Genomic DNA, 15,023 nt, shown 5'->3' with positions numbered 1-15,023 from the left:
AGCTCAATCCACCCCGGCTCTGAGTCACCCAGCGGGGACAGTGTTGGTCCCAGACCATCACACAAAGGCAGTTGTGCCGCTTGGTCGTGACAACAGCTTCCAGCAGCCAATGCCTGCAGTGAGACCTTTGATCTTCGTGCCATTGCCTGCTTTCAGTGCCCAGTCCATCTTTGCTTCAGCCCCTAACGACCAGAGTGGCGTAAGCCACTCAGGGTCTGCACCACCTCTCAAGAGGAAGAAGCGTGCTCTTGCGGAACAGGCTGGGACCCCAGACACGGCTCGCCCCTCCGGCACTTCAAGGAAGCGATGTTTTAATGATGTGGAACTAGATGCACTTGTGGGCTACGTGTCGGCCCATGGGCGCGAGATGCTTGTGACTGCAGGGCGCAAGACTACCACTGCTCAATGTAGGGCCCACTGGCAGTGCATCGCGGACCAGATTAGTTCCCTTGGATTTGTGAAGCGCACAGCTGATGATTGCTCAAAGTGGTGGAATGACCTCAAACGCCGACCAAAAAACAAGCTGGCTTCCAATTATGCCTCTACTCATGTGACTGGCAGTGGGTCTCCACATGAGGAGGATGAACTCACAGAACATGAGGCAATCACTGGAGGGTTCATCGCAGAGGATCAGATCCAAGGTGTGAGAGACCTACCAGATCTTGAGGCAATGTCTGGTGAGTGGCCATGCGTGTGTGTGCAAACCATGTGTATGTTGCTTGGGTGATGTGTTCTTATTGAGTGCCAGGTCAGGCTGTGTAGTCATGACTGATATAAGTCACCCATGTGTTGCCTCCAAACCACCCCCCACCCTGGGTTTGGATTTCACAGTATCCCTACTGACTGCAGAAAACACTTTGCACCTGATGACTGCAATTGACCCTCAACTGGCATCATGCCACAACATTGTTAATATTGTTTCTCTTTTCATTCTGCCTGATTGATTGAATCATTTGCATAATAAACAAACATTTTTGTGCCATTCTGGCACAAATTCACCATACTTCAGACATAGATTTCACCCCACAATGCATTTGTTGACTTTTTATGGAAATGATTTAATCAATCAGGCTGATTGACATTTTTGCACCAACACATGCACTGCACTCAATGACTTTAGAGCCCTGTTTGATTGTTCAACATGACAATTGACTTGTGTCATGTCCAAGTGACCTACCATTGATGTATCCATGTGCCTAACTTCACTGTATTAGTAAACACTGGCATACTTGCAGCGTGTGACACATGTGTGGTGTGTTTTGTCACACTCTTTGTCATGTTCTATTTCATGATGTGCGTCTCACATGGATGGGGACTGTACTGATTTACTACCATCTGGGTGTCCTTGTCAATTCTGCCATGGCTATGCTACGTGCCATCTATGTGCTGGCATGTGTCATGTTTGTGGATTTCCCATGCCACTCACAGGCTAATGTGTGATGCAGGTGCTATGCACCATGCAGCACATGCGTTGCTTTTCAATTTTGGAGTCCTCAGTTTCTGGTTTTAGGGCCCCCTTCCACTTCATTGCCAGTGCATGCATGCCAGAGTTAATGTCATGTGTGACATGTCTCATTAAGGTATTTGATGTGTAGATTGTGATGCCTATGTGTGTCGGCTATGCTGTTCATGCCTGTCTTCAATACTTTTGTTTTATTTTTGTGCAGGTGATGAGGCACTAGATGCTGTTGAGTAGGAGGAGATGGCGCATGGACAGAGTACTCAGAGCACCAACCAGGCACCAGTGGAGGACGTGGGGTGGTGGTGCAGGAAAATCCATTAGTCCTACTGACCATCCTGTTCACGGGTGTCTCTGGGTACACCTCGGATGACCTCTATGGCTCAGGTGCTGAATCAGACATTGAGACAAAGGTCCCATCGCAGGTGAGTGTTTCTGCAGGGTTGCTGTTCTGTCCAACCCACCTGCACCGGGGGTAGACCCCTCAATGGGGCATTCAGTGTTGGAATGTCTGCCTGTGGCAGTTACGGATGCAAGGTCAAACTCCACATTATTTGCTCCTGTTCCTGGGTCAGCAGATCAAAGGCGGAATGCAGTCTTGCAGCCTCAGGCAGTGCCAGCACAGCAAGGTGCACATCACCTTGGCCCAAACAGGTGTGGTGCCTGCCAACAGGCAATATTGTGTGGGAGAATTACATGTATACTATTGCAGCACAACAGGGGGCATTGTGTGAGATGATGGTTCAGGCCGTGGATAGGGTGGCCACTTCCATTATCCCCCTGAAAGGCAGGTGGAGCTCCAGCAGCAGGCAACAGAGTCCGCATGCCGCTCACACATGGAGGACATGTTGACGTCCAACAGGGACCGACGGGCTGAACTGGAGACCCTGCGCATAGCCATATCTGCAGAGTCACAGGCTCACAGGTTAGAACACAGGTCCCTCAGAGATACTCTGGGTGCACTTGAGGTGTCCCAGGGTACAAACTCAGAACAGCAGCTGGAGCAGCTAATATGCACAATCTCAGCTACAGGCAACCCATGAGGAGATCCGGGCATCACATGAGGCCTTTCAGGCAGAAGTCTGTGCTACCCGTGAGGTGCTGCATGGGGATCTCTGGACCATCATCCTGCAGAACCAAACCTTTCAAAACTGCATGCTTGCTGCCATGGAGGAGCATGCCAGGGCTTTGTGTGGTCAGCCTCTCATACCACACACACCTTCTAATGTACCACCACAGGGTGAGGACGGCAGTTCTCACACTATAGGGCAGCCGTGCAGGCCATGAGCCCATGGAGTTTTTTTTTTTTGTTTCTCAACATCCACGCATGTGGATGTTGGGGTTGGGGTGCACCCTGTACCTCCTCCCTCCTGGGTGCACCCCCCCGGTCGACATATGGCCATTTTTGACTTTTCATTTATCTTTTTGATTTTTTTTGTTCATTTTTTTTTCCCACAACACAATTATTTGAAACATGTTAGATTCACAGTACCTTTCTGTGGTATCACATTGTTGCAAATTCAGGGTAAATGTAAAGCAATAGTCAACTCAGGCCTTGTTCTTTGAACCCTTCCCTTCCCTCCCAACCCCTCCCCCCTTTCCATCTCATCACATCTCTCAAGTTAGAGAACGGAAGCTCTAGGCAAAATAAACAATAACAATTAACGGTTCAATCTTGATTCTGCACTAATAACCTTTGTTGCCTCACGATACTTGACATATGTCACAGTTGAATGGGTCAGGGCCAACAGACGACTGACCTTGTGGGGCAGTGTCTTTGGTATGGCTCGATGATTTCAGTGATTAAGTCAGATTGGTTACTCCCAATATGCTGTTTAATATTATAGGAAAGGCAACCATTGCATGTGTATGTTTTTGCGTGATTCGTATATAGCAGCTGTAAGGCTCTCCATTTCATAAATAGAATGGGCTTTGATTAACCATTCTCACTCTGAAGGGAGAGCTGCTGACTTCCATTTGATGGTAAAGCACACCCTAGCAGCCAATAACAATTTGCGTGGCAAGTGTGTCAATAACTCGTACGAATCCTCGTCATCTGGCTCTACACCAAACAACACAAGTACTGGTGTTAGTTCCCTGAGGACTCCAGCTATGGCTCGGATCCAGCCCAGAACCTCCCTCCAATACACCTGCACCTTTTCACATGTCCACCATTGGTGCCAATAATTGCTGCGCTCTCTGCATCCTCTCCAGCAGTAGGGGGACGTGCCTGGGAAAATTTCGGTAAATCTTAAGGGTGTGATCTGCCATCTCATAAGTACACGTGCATTGTGCATTTTGTATTGTATGGAAATGGATGATGCCCATACCACCCTGTATACCGCCTTCCAAATCTCTGGTTGAGTAGCTATGGTTAATTTGGCTTCCCATTTGACTTCTGATGGGGGCATTGGAGGTGGCCTCTTGTGAGTAGTGATCTGTACATTTTTGATATGAGACCTCTTGACACTTGAGGGGTGCTCAATATCTGTTCAAACGGTGTCAGGGGGCGCTTCAGAGAGTCACCCCAGCGGACATCGTTCATAGCGCTTCTTAGCTGTAGGAAGAGCATGGGGGGCACCTCGGCCTCTTCCAGGTCTACTTTAAATTCTTCCATGGTGGTGAATACACCTTTTTTCCACAGCCGACCGGCGCGGACAAGGCCAGCTTCGTACCAGGGTTGAAATCACTCAACTTCACTTAGCATGTCTCGAATGGGTGGGGTCCAAATGCAGCTAAGGGGGGACGGTCATGACGTAACACCCTGCATTTCTCTCACTGGGTGCCAAAGGAAGCACAATACCGTAAGGACGGGGTGCTCTTTGACTCTTCGCGTCATGGCCGATAATGGGACCCATAGCCATTCTCCCAACGTGACTGGTGCAAAAATATAATTTTCTATTGCCACCCATTGTTTTCAGGATTTTCCCACAAATGATCTGGGAGTACCCAAAGTTGTGTTGCTCTGTAATATTCCCCTAGGTCTGGGAAGCCCATGCCGCCCTCCTCCTTGGGTTGGATAAATGTGGCGTATTGGATCCTTGTGTTTTTGTCTGCCCATAAAAATCTCAATAGTGTGCGTTTCACCTCTACCAGGAAGGAGTCTGGGATAATGATCGGGAGGGATTGGAACAAAAATAGAAATCGTGGGGGGATGTTAATTTTTATGGTGGTGAATAGCGCTGCCCAAGACATGGGTAATTTAAGCCATCTAGTGATGTCTCTTTGAATGGCTTGCCACAGAGGAGTGTAATTGGCCTCGAAAAGATCAGCAAGCGAGACTGTTATGTTTACCCCCAAGTAACGGACAAAGTTGGCTGTACCCGGAAGCCTCAATTTGTTCTTAAGAGCTCGTACAGCTCAACATTCTTCTTAAAAGGAACTTCTATGGTTTTTTTGGAGATTGGCGCGGAAGCCCGAAAGGGCACCATATCGTGCCAATTCTTGAGAGAAAGCAGGGTTGGAGGTCGATGGACTGGTGAGATACAAAAGAATATCATCAGCAAACATGGCCAGTTTATATTCTTTACCCCCCCTGGGGATACACCTGATCGTGGAGTTTGCGCGAATAGCTTGAGGAAAGGGTTCTATCACTAGGGCGTAGATAAGGGGAGAGAGCGGGCAACCCTGCCTTGTGCCACGAGTAAGGTAAAAAAAGTCAGAGGAGATGGCATTGATGGAGCCTGAGCACGGGCAGATTGGTATAGTGCTCTCGCACCTTGCGTCCACGTGGCCCCCAACCATACCCATTTCATTTTATTTTTGCATTTCTTTTCATATTTGATTCTGATTTTTTATTTTAAATTACAGTTTGATTTGTACATTTTCATTTATTTTTTTTATTTTTTCAGTTTATTCTTTTCATTTTCATTTTCTTTTCATATTTCTTTGATTTTTCATTTCCATTAGATTTTTTATTTTTTCAATTTTTCTTTTTAATTAGTATTTTACATTTTCATTTTTACTTTGTTTTTTGTTTTACTTTTTATTTTAATTTTATTTTAATTTTTAATTTTATTTTTTAATTTACATTTCCTTTTTTGTTGATAAATATTTCATTTCAGTTGTACATCATGTTACAGTGTGTTGCTTTGTGTGGCTACCGTAGGCATCCACTGTGTGTTCCAGCTGGGCACATGCAGGCTTGTCCTGTGTTTGTATTTGAAACTTGGGTTCCTGACACATATGCCACTCCTGCTTCCCCTTTCCATGGGCTTGCAAGGGTGTGACCAAGTGACAGTAACTTACACAGAGGCATTGGGCTCCCATAAGTTGTGTGGGCAGTCTGTAGTCCCAACTGTGTATACACCCCTAGTGGGGATGGTTTCTCCACTGCATGGTTGATTTGTATATTGTATTCCATACAGGCCATTATGCATATTTGCATGTAGCTTCTTCATGTCTTAACTAGCCTGTCTCCTTTGCAGATGCAGTTCCTGTTGTATGCAGTTCACTGCCACATTTACCTACCAGCAACACACTGGAGATGGAAGGGGTCGATGTGCTGCCTTTGTCAGGTTGTGACACTTGCACAACTTTCATTTTTTACTGTCATACGTTGCCACTGTTGGGTCCTGTATTCATGTTTTGTCTTGCTGGTAAATATTTGTTCATGTGTGTTCTTTCTTTTTCATTAGTGAGAGGGAATTGTCTCTGGCCTGTTTCCATTTGGGACGGTGCACTTTGTGACACTCGTGTCATGTGTTGTGCATTCATTTGGTTGCTTGTACATTGCGTGCCATGCCATAGTGTGTTGGGTAGCTGAGATGGGGTTAGGGAGTGGTTGGGTGACATGCCACTATTTGGGTGTACTATTTTGCAAGGGGGTAGTCCTTCATGCTGCATGAATGTGTGCCTTTTACTGACACAGCATTGGGTCTGTTTAAGTAGCTAGGGATGCACACAATGTAGCACTTCCAGGAAAACAATCTCAGGGTGGTATGGTATGGTTGTGACAGTTGACTGTCCCGTTTGTCATCATCATCACTTGTCAGCTGGTATGTGCCAGGCCTGTGTGCACTCTGCAGGGGTGGGATTTTAGGTGAAGAAATTTGCCTCAAGCTGGGTACGGGCTGCCTCAACACGTGCCCTTTCCCCTCCCATGCACAGCGGCCATGCATGTGGGGGCACCACCATGTCCACCGGCAAGCCCCGCCGGGTTGTAACGTTGTGCAGGACACATGCTGCTACTATGATCCTGCACACTACTGGGGGCGCATGTAGCAGCTGCCCACCAGAGCAGTCAAGGGAGTTAAAACGTGACTTGAGCACTCCGAATGTGTGCTCCACTATGCCCGGGTTGCAACCTGGGGTGGTGTGGTGGGGTTCCATATTGGCGTCATCATGTAGTTGCTCAGAGGGTAGGTACTGTCCCCTGGGGAGGTGATAATGGGTGTCATTAGTTGGGTTTTCCCATTTCTCAGTGTGTGACATGCATGCATTTGCAGAGGCATTTGTACTCATTAATGAGCCATGTGTCACCATGCCTCCCAGCTTCCAAGTCCCGGTTTAGGAGTGACATTCTGAATATAACTATCATGGCTGGACACCGGATAGTTGGCATATACTGAGGTGATGATTCCCGTGGCATCACATACAACCTGCACGTTGATGGAATGCCAGTGCTTGCGGTTTCGATAGATTTGCTCAATGGCCCTGGGAGGACTTAGAGCCACATGGATGCAATCAATGGCACCTAGCACTTTGGGGAAGTGTGCCACCCCGTAAAAGTCCTGGACCAGGGCCTGCCTTTCTGAAGGTGTTCTGGGCATGTATATGTGCCTGCGGACTTAGGGGAGTGCAGTCACGATCGCCAACACCGGCCCGCACTTTTATGCTGCGCAGTGCTGCTTACGCCTGCCGCCTGCTGGCATACGTGTTTCCAGATAAGCACGTCTTTTTTGGCGCGCAGGTTTCCTCTGTTCGATTCCATGAATATGTCTTGTTAGCGTGCGTGTGGGCGTTGCGAGGATTTAGCAGCGGTACTTCCCCCGTAACGCCCACATTTTCATGCGTTGTTCTCCATTCCACGTGTTCTGCCCCCTTTTTAGGTGTGTGTGCTGCCCTGTGTGCGCCTTCACTGGCCGTCTCGCGTACAGCCTTCTGGATGTCGCAATGACGTGTGCGCCACACGCCAATTCAGCGCACATCTCAGGGAAGCCACGCGCAGCTCATTCCATGAATCGACAAATGGCTACGTGCGTGGCTTTATCACGCGTGCGTTGTGATTTTCACGCTTGAGCTCCCCTTTTCAGCACACATTAATTCCATGAATTACCCTGAATATGTTTATCAAGGTTGTCCTTCATGTTATAAGTTCCTTAAAAAAGTTATGAAAAGAATAAATAAGGTAGGATAAAGGGTTAACTTGCCATATGCTAAGGGGGATATCTTTATCTAACTGAAACTAATGATAGCCTGTCAGGAAGTCCAAAGCAATTGTCTGTGTCCCCAAAACCTGTACTTGGCCTAGCATCTAATTGCAAGCTAATGTGTAGGGAATTCAGAGCTTCTTCCAGCTCTTAAGTAGAAAGAGGGGGTCTCCCCAGGGGTTAATCTGTTCATATTACAAAAGAGGGGTCCCCTTCCCCGAAGCTTTCAAGTCTTCCAATGTTTCAACAATTCCTTGAAATATTTAATGTTCCAATTTATAAAGTAAGCACAGGTTTTTCCTATATTTAATCACAACGTGGCTATTCCTGTCTCTTCGGTCTATGCGCAGTTGTTGGATCACACTGTCCACCCATGGTGACAGACACAATACCTTGTCTACATCTGTTTTTATAATTATCTTACCATAGTTTCAGCTTCACAGTGATGACTTGACTTGATAGCCTTTCAAATGCCCTTGAAGCTTTATTTTCACTGGTTGTGTCAGTATTCTCTTGTTGAGGAGCTTTCATTGGTCAAATCAACATAGGCTTCCCACTACACTTTCCTGCTAGGAAACTTTGTTATTGTTAGTTATTTTGCCAAATACACCAGAAGCTCCCTGGTGCTCCTCCTGCTAGGAAACGTATTCCCTGTTTCAGGTTTCTTGATTAACACACCTGGCGACCTTTCTCCTCCAGGTTTCTCTTGCATACAGGCTCTGTTACTATACTTCTTTCACACAATTATTCTTGGCTCGGGTAAAGGACTCCAACAAAGGAGAAGGACTGTGAGCAGTCGTAAACTCCATAGAAAAAGGAAAAAAATGAAGAAGAAGAAGAATCAGGACTAAGGAGAAACTATACAACAAATTACTATGATAAAGGAAAAGGACTATGATGTAAAATATGGAGAAGGGAAAAGGTCTATTTTGAATTAGTATGATATTGGAATATTGGGAGTTGAAGGGCTATGATAAAGAAGTATGCTAAAATAGAAGCAATAGAACAAAGGACTTTGATGAAGTTAAATGACTATGACCAAGATGAAAGATGATTATGACGTAATAGGACAAAGGATGCTGAGTATTGAGAAAGCCACCAATAACAATCTGTGATGCAGCCGATGCATTCCAATTGCATTGGCTATTGCTATATCCACCCAATGTTTTGCTTCTCAACACCATTGAACTGTTTAAGAGTTTGGCTTTAAAACATCTGGAAAAGTCAGTCCTGTAAATACCAATAACACATTTGGTAAAGAGAGTCATACCGGATGATTAGGCCTTTACTGACATGCATGTAAATGCGGAAGCAAACCGGTCACAGGTCAGTCTGTGTATGGCTTTACCTGTAGATCACACACAGGTAAAGCCATCCATCTGAAATTAGGTAGTCAACAACTTAATGGGAGGCAATAAAACCCACATTTCTTCAGGCTTGAGCTAACTGTATTAGACAGGCAAATAGCACAGGAGGCACCCAGAATTGTTGGCCACCTGGCCTCTAAAACAGCACCATCCAAGTGTGGACAGATATAGGGCATAGTCCGGGAAAGAGTAATGGCTATGTCTTCAGTTTCACACACAGTGATAGACATTAAAAAGCAATAGGATAACCTGAAGAGGCGGGTCTGCAAAATCATATCTGATAACAGGCAGGAGGCAACTCGTGGAGGAACCATTACAGACCGTGTAATGCACTCATTAGCGGAAAAGACAGTGCCAGTAGTAGACATCTCTGGCTTAACAGGAAGTGGTGATGCCGAGGTCAGCACAGGAACACAGTTTGCTGATGATGTGTTTCCTATCTAGATACTGCTATCAATACCATGGATAGGGATAAACAAACTTAGGTGCCAGTGGTAAAATGCCCATGTCCCATAAAGTAGAACACCCTGCCATGATGAATAGAGCATAGCACAGCAGTCATAACCATATTCCACATTAAGGCCAAAAGCATATATGCCCTACACCAAATAAACCCCCAAAACATATATCTGGTGTGTCAACGTAGCACTTATGCAGGCACCATGAACTCCAGAGCAGTAAGCAGTAGCCAAAAGCATGGACCATTCCCCATGCCACCAGATACTACACCAACAAGCACCACAATGCAAGTCTGAATGGTTCAGCACAGCTTAAGAATGAGCAACATCAGCTCAACCAATGGCTTCAAGCCATTGTCCAGTGGATGTTTGCCAGGATGTCCTTCAGCAAATTATTTTAGGCGGAATCACATGCAGTACCCTTTGGGAACATTACACACAATTAAGACTACAAGTGTCAGTACAATTGATAGCAGTGGCTGAGCAGCCAGACTTATCTCAAGAGTAAAGTGAGCAGTACAAGAGGTTACACAGAGGACTAGCATTTACAGTGATTCAAACAAACACTTACTCAAGGTTTCTTGGTAAAAGAATATACATTTATTTACACAGTCGGTTGGATAAAATTCCACTAGCAAGAGCAGCTCAATATCACAATCTACTATACTACAATACACAACCAATCAGTTTCTGAACAAGTTCACCTCCCCTGAAGTGGGAGAAAAATGGCACTTAAGTTACTTTAGAAAGGGGTAAAAAGACAAGATTATAAGAATCAACAGCACAAATACTTTCAGAGGTAGGGAAAATAGTTTCAGTTCACTACAACCAACAATTCAATTCAATAGGCCTGGGCCAAAGTCAATGGTTCAGAGTCTTGGATAGGATATCACAGTTCTGGTAGTAAACGGTTAAGTCTTTGCCACGGTTTTTAGAAGTAGTTGGTCAGACGAAAAGTTAGATGTTGCTTTAGGGAAGGACAAACCTTCAAAGTCGGGAAAGTTTCACAAACTTTCACCATGGCCGAACAGAGTTCTGGACCACATTTGCACAGTACCTTTTAAATGAAGAAGAGCTGTAGCTGAGTCAGTAGTTCCTGGCAGGTCTTGCAGATCTCGCTCTTCCTGAGCTTCAGTCGTGGGGACAAGAAGGAGGACGTTGGGAGGTTCCAGCACTGCCCAGGGAAGAGGCCATAAGCTTGGCAAAACATTGGTTTAAGGTGTGAGTGTTTTAAAGACCACAAACAGGTATTCTCCCACTGGCTATCTGGTTTTCAACAGCACTCTGAAGAAAATTCGACCAGTATAGGGATAGTGTCCAGGTGACTTGCGAGTTGGTTGTTCCCACCAAACTCAAGGGAAGAAGTCGTCCTTGAAGGGCTTCTCTGTTGAGGGAGTTTCAGGCAATTCAGACCAGCAGCAGCGCTTCACTGGTGAACCAGGAGTTGCAGCAGTCGTCTTCCTTCAGCTCGTCTTCAGTTCTCCCGTTCCAGTGGTCGACTTTGCTTTCCAAGTCCCAGAGGCCTGCTTTTAAACAGTTTTCCCCCATTCATTCCAGCCTGGCTGTCACTTACACAGCACAGTGGCTGTCCTTGCCGGACAGCCAGCCAGCCAATCATGCCAGAGTGCATTCAGGTCTCCTAGGAAACTAAGCACAGGGAGTTTCGGGCACCTCCCTCACATCCATCCTGTCCACCCCAGACACTCAGGCGCCAGAGGAGGGCTTCAGCACTGAAGCCCGCCAAAGGCCAATGAATAAAGGGACCAAACCTCATTTGACACGCTAGATTGCCTTCCCGGTGAATATGGTTTATGGCTTTGTCGGCAAGCCACAAATGCACAAACAAATTTGAACTTTTGCTGAAATCCAGGGAAAGGAGTGAGGTGTCCAAATGTCATGTAGCCCATGTAGCCAGTAATGTCTGGAGTGTCCTAACAGGTATCTATGCAAAATCTGGTGCAGATTGGTGAAAGATTGTGGAATTGTATATGGAATAATGCCTTGCGTTACAAACCCACAAATCCACACACAATGTTTGTCTTTTATATTTATAGATATACTACAGTTGGAAACTCTCAATAAAGCTCTATCAGATTCTTTCACCCACGCCCTCCTAGCCCACCAAGGAAATTCAGAGACATTGCCATCACTGATGACTTCACATTACTTTAGCCACATACATGATTGGTTGTGGGGTGTGTTAAGGAGTGTTTGGTTGAGTGGATTGATATATTAAGGGATTTTTGGAGAGGTGTAGGGGCAGAAGGGTGTGCTAATGGGTGCTGGGTAGAGAAGGATGTGGACGGTGTCTTAGGGTGTGCAGGAAGTATAGGGAATGTAAAGGGATGTGTAGGGAGGAAGAGGGCTGGAGAGGTATAAGGTTTGTTTTAGGAAGGGAGCGATGACAAAGCCATGAGCGCATCAATGTACAGTTTGAATGTTGGGCTTATAAAACATATATGCGTCCGTGCCACCTGATGAAAGTGACACCATGCATGTCCTGATGATGGCCCTAAAAAACAACTACGTGAGCATGTGGGAGAAGGTGCATCACGAGTAAAGGGCCGAAACACGTGTCAACCAGAACAAAACACGTTTTACCAGTGTTTTGTTTCTCCCACAGATAAACATAAGAAAATCAGCAAGTAAATCTGTACTCGAAAACAGAATTGATGTACATTTTCTATCAAAGCCTGTGTGGCTGTAATAAAGACTATTAGACCATATTTTTAGCATTGTGTTATATCTTGTCAAGTCACTATATACTAACCTCCATGCATAATATGGTATTCTTGCGATTGTGAAGTTCTTTAAAATATTTTTAATATGTAGAAAAAAATCGTTTTTTGTGAATTTAATTGTCTTTCTCTCCAGTTATGTGCTTACAATGTGGTACGCCTCGGCATGAGTGAATAGTGTGAGCACAGTTGTGTGCCAAGTGATAAGGGAGGGGTAACCAGTTTCCTTTATGCAGATATCCAGATATACCTGATGGAACTGGACACCTCTTTCGTGGTGTCAGCTATGGACAGGAGTGTGGTAATATGATATGTTTCAGATCATGTGTACATGCACTGAATGCAATGCCAGGCTGCCATTGTCTGTCTCACATTTGTGTGAACACATATGCATGCACAAATGCATAGATGCCTTTGCCTTGTCTCCATTGCGTTTCACATGTCATCATGCGGGCATTTGTCTGCTCATGTACTAGGCTGTAGTATTTTCATTTTCGCAAAATTCATCTTCGCAAAGGACTCTGATACATGCACCTACAACCCATTATGCCATGAGTTGCCACACTTGTGCTACGAGACCGTAACACTGTGACTACTTCTAGAGTATACAGCAAACTACTCTCTGCTATCCCACGTGAGGGTCAATCTGGACCCATATGTACTACAGCTAGGATTTCCTGGTGGTTATGGGGTCTCCTTACACCTACAATCTGAAGTATGCATTCACCAAATGCTGCAGTATGCTTTGGGCTTCCTGCACATTCCCCAGTGGATGCATAAGTGTTTCATCCTCATCGTCATCATTATTGTCCAAAGGCATTAGTTCAATGTGGGGCATGGGCAGATTGTGTGGTATGCAAAGATTGTGAAGCATGTTACTCAAGATGATGATATGGCCAACCTCCTGATGGAGGAAAACATTGATCCTGGCTTTCAGCAGTCCACATGTCCTTTCAATGGTGTTTTATGTCCTTGGCAGTGCTGTGCTACTTTGTTGTACACCCCCTAGACTAGCAGATGGCTCAAATCTCTGCATGAGGGATGCTCTATGGGGCATAATAGATATTTTAGGTCATGAGTTTCCTTACTATCCCCCTCCACCCGACTCTCCTTGCTAATCCTCCAACTGTCGAAGGGACTGCCCCTTAAACCACCATTCTTCCAGGCACTTCCTCTAGATGCTCCTTCTTACCTTCCCCCAGGTGCTCTCCATGCGTCACGTACTGAGGAGCCACTTTTGTTGTTTCTACTGAGTGTATATGTACACATTCAGGGTATTGTTGCTCAGTACCATGCAGTCATACATGGACACAGGGTACCTGGTGCAGCATTGGGTGATTATCAGGTCTGCACCACACATCACCTTTATATTCAGTGTGTTCTGTTGTTTATAGCTTTAAAATATTACTTGATCACTAATGGCACATGTGTGAGGTCCGGGGGAATCAATGTCATTGAGAATTGTGCAATGTTCTAAAAGTGTCCTTTGACTGCATGTATTTACATGGGGGTTTTGCATATGGATAAGTATGCTGCTGCTGGAAAGCTGAAAATATTGTTTGTACCAGGACATGCATCATACCAATATTTTATTGGAAAGAGCCTGTTGCAAAAAATGGATAACATCTACCATAAATAGGGATGCTATATATGTGGTTATTTGGCATTCAAAGCACCCCTCAATGAGCTGGAGTATGTGGATGATGGTGGGCCAGTCCGGCCAATACAGTCTCAGGATTTGCGATTCCAATGGGGCAGGTCTGACCCTGGGTGTGTGTAGCCTGTAGGTCCTCCTCCTTACTCGCAGGTTCCTCTGTCACACCAATGTGTCATTTCTCATGCCCTTTAACAGTAGGTACAGCTCTACAAGGTACAGTGTCAGGGTTCCACCTGAAAGTATGGTGCGTTGTGCCTGGTGTCAGCTTTAGACAAGCTTCTTATGAACAGGGGGGATCAATTGGATGCACCTGTGTTTAATTTCACAGCACCTGAAGTTCATGTGTGCCTCTTTTGCAGTGAAGATATTTTAGAAGGTGATTTGTGTGTTATTTAAGGCAGTATTGGTGGCCAGATAAGTTAGTATTTTTTTATTATTATTTATTTAAAGTGATTTTATGGTTATACATTAGACAACCTTTGATCACATGTTTGAACTTCACATAGACGAAAAAAAAAAAAAAGGTAAAGTAAAATGGATACAGAAGACTCAACATTACATAAATGTCATGCAGGCTATAACAGTTTCCTCTAATTCAATTTCGCCAGATTACTTTTTATGATGATTAACAGTTTGATCAATGCTAAAGTTATGGGTGTCTTTTCATTGGCTAATAGCATTTTCCACCACGTATCCTTTGGCCTGTATCCATACTTTTTAATGACATCACACATTATCACTGTTCTTTGATTCTCAAGAGCTAAACAGTCCATTATCAGATGTCGTAAGTTTTCAACAGATTTTTCTTCATTACATAGACGACATATCTGTGGCCCCGCTTGTACAGTTTTATACCACGCAGTTTCTTTAGTTTGAATCAAATTTAATTTAAATCGTAAAAATTGATCTCGAAAAAACCAATGAGGGGATATTTGCAAGTAGTTCGGGATTGAATGTGGTTTTTGACTAATTT

Source organism: Ambystoma mexicanum, chromosome 4q (assembly GCF_040938575.1).
Source record: "Ambystoma mexicanum isolate Mex_15411 chromosome 4q, UKY_AmexF1_1, whole genome shotgun sequence".
Lineage (NCBI taxonomy): Eukaryota > Metazoa > Chordata > Amphibia > Caudata > Ambystomatidae > Ambystoma > Ambystoma mexicanum.
Note: the sequence above shows the minus strand (reverse complement) of the source record.